Below are 4652 nucleotides of genomic sequence, written 5' to 3' on the forward strand. Positions count from 1 at the left end.
ATCTAATTTGTGGCAGATAGAGGTTAATTGAGCTTTTAAAAAGGATAAGAGTCGACAGTATGTTTCCCTTTGTTAGAAAAGCCTCTAGGATTCCCATATTGGAATTATGTATTGCCATATCTTCAATAACTTGACCTGCATCATCAACATTAAGGTTCATAAACCTCCCACTAGCTGCAGAATCCAATATTATTCTAGATGAATTTCCAATCCCATTGTGAAAGGCTTGGATCAACTGCCATTGTGCCAGATTATGGTGGGGGCATTCTCTCTATAAATCCTTGAACCTCTCCCAAGCCTCATATAGAGTTTCATCGGCCTCTTAGGCAAAGTTCTGAATAGCACTCCTTAGTACAGCTGTTCTCTCTACAGGATAATATTTATTATAAAAATTTAAAACAAGAGTTTCCCAGGACCAAGTGAAAATCTATTTAATCCGTTAAACCATAATTTGGCTTTTACACATAAAGAGAAAGGGAAAAGAATCTCCCTGATTTGGTCCTGTGTGACCCCAGCTTGCCCGATGGTATTACAATATTGACAGTAGTCTGCAATATGAAGATTTGGGTCTTCACCCTTAGCTCCACTGAATTGCTTCCTCTCTATCATCGGGATAAATTGGGGTTTAATCTCGAATTGTACCCCATCAAGAGCTGGAGTGGGAGTAAGGTGTGGAAAATTTGTAAGCTTTGGCTGTGAATAATCACTGAGCTTCTTAGGTACCACCATCTCTGATTCTGGATCTAAAGATACCTCTTAATCGCTAGAATCAGTTGGAGGGTCTCGGTGATTATTATTATCACCAGAACCCGCCAGGATCTGCCTGTAAAGATTCTTTTGTCTATGTGTAGACACCCATTTGTATCTCCCCAAAACCAAACCCAGTGATGAGTACCTTTCACGTCGAATCATAATCGAATGAAGCGAAAGTGTGGAAAGTCTAGTGTTGCGGATAGTTTTAATTGCTTTTCTCGTCTCTCTGTTTTTGAAAACTTATTTTAAGAAAATATCCAATCCAGTTTGTTTGGTCCATGATATGGGTCCAATAGCAGTGTAGTTGGATGGGGCTTGCAAAGACCTTTCCAACGATATATTATAAGCCCAATTCCGATGAATATTGAGGAAATTATGTCCAATTTACTACACTGGGCCCGGTTTGAGCTTTATATGCGGCCCAATGATCTTGGGGATGGCCTAATATGATTTATCATCCTAATTCAATTAGGAATGGTTTTAGTTTTATAGAATCTTCTAGAAGGTTCTTTTCATTCCTAATTCAATTAGCATTGATAAATTGACTTTTTGACTTTTTCAGAGTTTTAATTAAAATCAAATAGCATTTTTGAGGAAATTATATGATTTTATCCTCCAGTACGGCAAACTTATCTGATTTTCGAAAATGCGTTAAAATCAGGCTTGGCGCCTGACCCCTGGCTTTGGCGCCTAGAACCAGGCCTGACGCCTGGCGCTAGTGTTGGTGTCTGGCGCCAGTTAGCCAGGGTTTGCGCCAACTCTGTTTTTTGTGCGTCAGACTCTGTTTTGTTTATTTTATCTTTTTGGCTGATTTTCTCTATAAATATCGTATTAAAAACTCCGTTTTCATGGACCAATTCACCTACAATCAGTTTTCATTCGCAATCATTAATTCTCTAATTCTCTCTTAATCATTCACCAACTCTCATCAAGATTTTCTTGATTATTCTCTCTCTCTCTCTCTCTCTTTTTCTAAACTAGCCTTTTCTCAAATACAAAATTCCGCATTCGCAAGACTTAGATACACCTGCCATATTCGAAGTTGCCTTCGCCCTAGACGTGAAAGGTTTTAATTTCTGAGGGTTTGGTCCCAAATCTCTATTTCAATTATTTAATTTAATTGTTTTATATTATTATTTTCCTTGAAGTTACTAACGTGTGTATTTTGTTATTAGAAAGAGGTATGAGGCATCAAAGTAAGTACTTTAATTGATTTATTGATATTATGATGTAGAAATCATGTTTATATTGTTATTATGATATTCCTAGTATCATGTCTAGGGTAATTTTAATATCAAATATGATTGCTATGATGCCTTTTATTCTCTTCCTAATATTTATGATTGTTAGTATCATGTTAGGGTTAAAGATTTGATTTTTAATCGCTTAGTGACATGCTAGGGTTTGTTATTAATCTTGTTAGTATCATGCCTAGGATCTTGCTATTTTTATTATGCTTTAATATTAACATGAATATAATTATGATTATAATTGTTATAATTTATGATTACTATTATTATTTTTAATGATGATTATTATTATTCATGTTTATTCTAATGATTGATTATTTATTATTATTTATTATGTTGCTTGATTATATTTATTTTTATTGCTTGATCACGCCTTTTATGCATGTTTAAAGGGATTTTGTACTTGTAATCATGCTTAATAAGATAATTAATAATCTTGTTTAGGGTTAATTTGATTATAATTTCAAGTGATCGCCAATAATAGTTTGTTTGTGCATTAATATTCAACCAACATAGATAAACAGGTTTAGGGTTAATCCTATTGATTGCATGTTAATTAGAAAGCGCACATGAATACGATCAGAATAAAGTAGAGGCCTATTATTAGGGGAGGTTCAATCTCTTTTAGGTTGGATTTGTACCATCATCCCCGAACCCTTATTTGGTTCTAGACCTTATGGATTTGACGATCTCTTGGATCGTAAAGGGGTGTAACCTTCATCCTATGAACGGTTTACAAGTTCCTAAAAAACTTGTTGGCGACTCTTTTGCTCTATCTTCTTCCCTTTTGGACGCCACCGTACTTTAGTGTATGATCACAGTGGGGTTCAAGCTAGTGGGATTAAAGCTTGAAATTATTCCCTACACTATGGAAAGATCGTTCGATCTCAGGATAGAATGGGATATAACCTGTTCTGGAATACCTGGGCAAAAACAAAGAGCTAAAAGCAAATATGAGACTTGTCTCAAAGAGCTAACGTTCTCTGAGACAAAAAGAAATAACCTAGACCACAGAAAACAATCAGAAATAAAAATAAAACCGTTTCCCCAGCAACGACGCCAAATTTTAACAGGGTAAAGTCGTATCAACTAATCAAAAGTAATTCCTAAATCCTCTAACAAACGCAGATAGGGAAGTAGGGTCAAATCCACGGGGAAACTGGTCTTTCTATTCCTAATTAATTAAAGTAATCTAAATTATTAAGTAACCAATTTGTTATTATAAAGGAGAACTAAACTATTAAGAGTAAATGAGGGAAGGAATAAAAGTAGGAGGAAAATCAATGAAATAAAGCCTAGGGCATAGGTTCACCAATAAATAACACTCCAGGGTAAAGCATAATAATCGAACATCAATGCATCAATTAATCAGATCATAAAGGGATTTCGCTACGTATTACAATCACAGAATTAATCTACCAGTATAAAATCTCATCTCTCGAATCTCGACTTAACCATTTATAAATTAACATGCCTATTGAAACTAGACCTAAACATCGATTCTCATCTCTCGAATCTCGAATCAATATTGTCAAACTCATGCATAAAAGATCAGGCCTAATCTAGTCACAGAGCATTAAATCAATCAATAAGAAATTAATCTAGCATTGATAATCAACAACAATAAATTACCCCTTCATATTATTTATGGATCCCCACAAACCCTAGAAAGGAAACTACTCACACATTATTAAATCTAAACTAAATAAAGCAATAGAATAAGACAGAATCGAAAGAATAAAATAAATAACTGAGATTAGGAGAAAAGAAATCGTTACCAAAGTAATCGGAATTAAGAGTTGAGTAAAGAACAAAGTATAAAGAGAGAGAAACTAATCTAAAAGCTAAGTAGAGAGAGAAAGTCTAAGAGAAGAAATAAGAAAGAGTAAAAAGAGATATACTAAACTTGCTTAACGAAAAAGTATTTATATTAAGCAAGAATCCTAAACTAAAACAAACTTAACGACGCTTAACATCTCCTAATGCTGACACGCGCCCGATCGGGCGAGGCGCCGCCCGATCGGGCCTGCCTTTTTGCTATCAAGTACATCTCTCGCGCCCGGCCGGGCGCGAGTTCGGGCGTCAGCTACTCTTCCTTGCCCGGCCGGACGCGCCTTCGGGCGGGAGCTCTCTTGGACGGGCGGCACTCTTGGGCTACTCCTTGGACTTCGATTGGGCTCCAATTCTTCGGGCCAATCCGGCTTTCCTCTTCGGGTCTTGAATACTTGGTCCAAATGTCCCGGTATCACATATACTGAGCCCTTAATCACCGGTTCGATGGCTCTAACCGGCCCTGGGCTATAAAAACTGGTTGTGCATCTTCAATGCTCGAAGTTACTCCATAATATCTCGGGAAAATGCTCTAAAAGTGCAAATCCCTACAAAAGTCAACCAAATCTACGAAAACACTAGAAAACAACAATTAGTAATAAAAGTGGCTCTAAAGAGCCAAAAACACTACTAATTATGACCAAGGGATGGGGGTAAAACACTATATAAAATGGACATATCACAGTCCGACACGACCGCGGGCCACCAGGCACGTGAGCTGTGGCGTGGGTTAGGGTATGCCATTTGGTAGCCTGGCACGTCTTAACCGCCATCACTTGGGCACAGCATGACACGACCTACCTCGCTTCTGGCACGATT

At 36.9% G+C, this 4652-nt stretch overlaps 1 non-coding gene across 1 annotated transcript; it reads left to right on the forward strand.

Moving 5' to 3' along the window:
• The first annotated feature begins 248 nt into the window (after positions 1–248).
• Positions 249–355, forward strand: LOC145633369 (small nucleolar RNA R71). Its single transcript, XR_014112699.1, has one exon. It is a non-coding gene; the product is annotated as a small nucleolar RNA R71 (small nucleolar RNA).
• Positions 356–4652: the final 4297 nt, after the last annotated feature.

The sequence above is a fragment of the Chenopodium album genome, chromosome 5 (genome assembly GCF_948465745.1).
Source record: "Chenopodium album chromosome 5, dcCheAlbu1.1, whole genome shotgun sequence".
Taxonomy (NCBI): Eukaryota; Viridiplantae; Streptophyta; class Magnoliopsida; order Caryophyllales; family Amaranthaceae; genus Chenopodium; species Chenopodium album.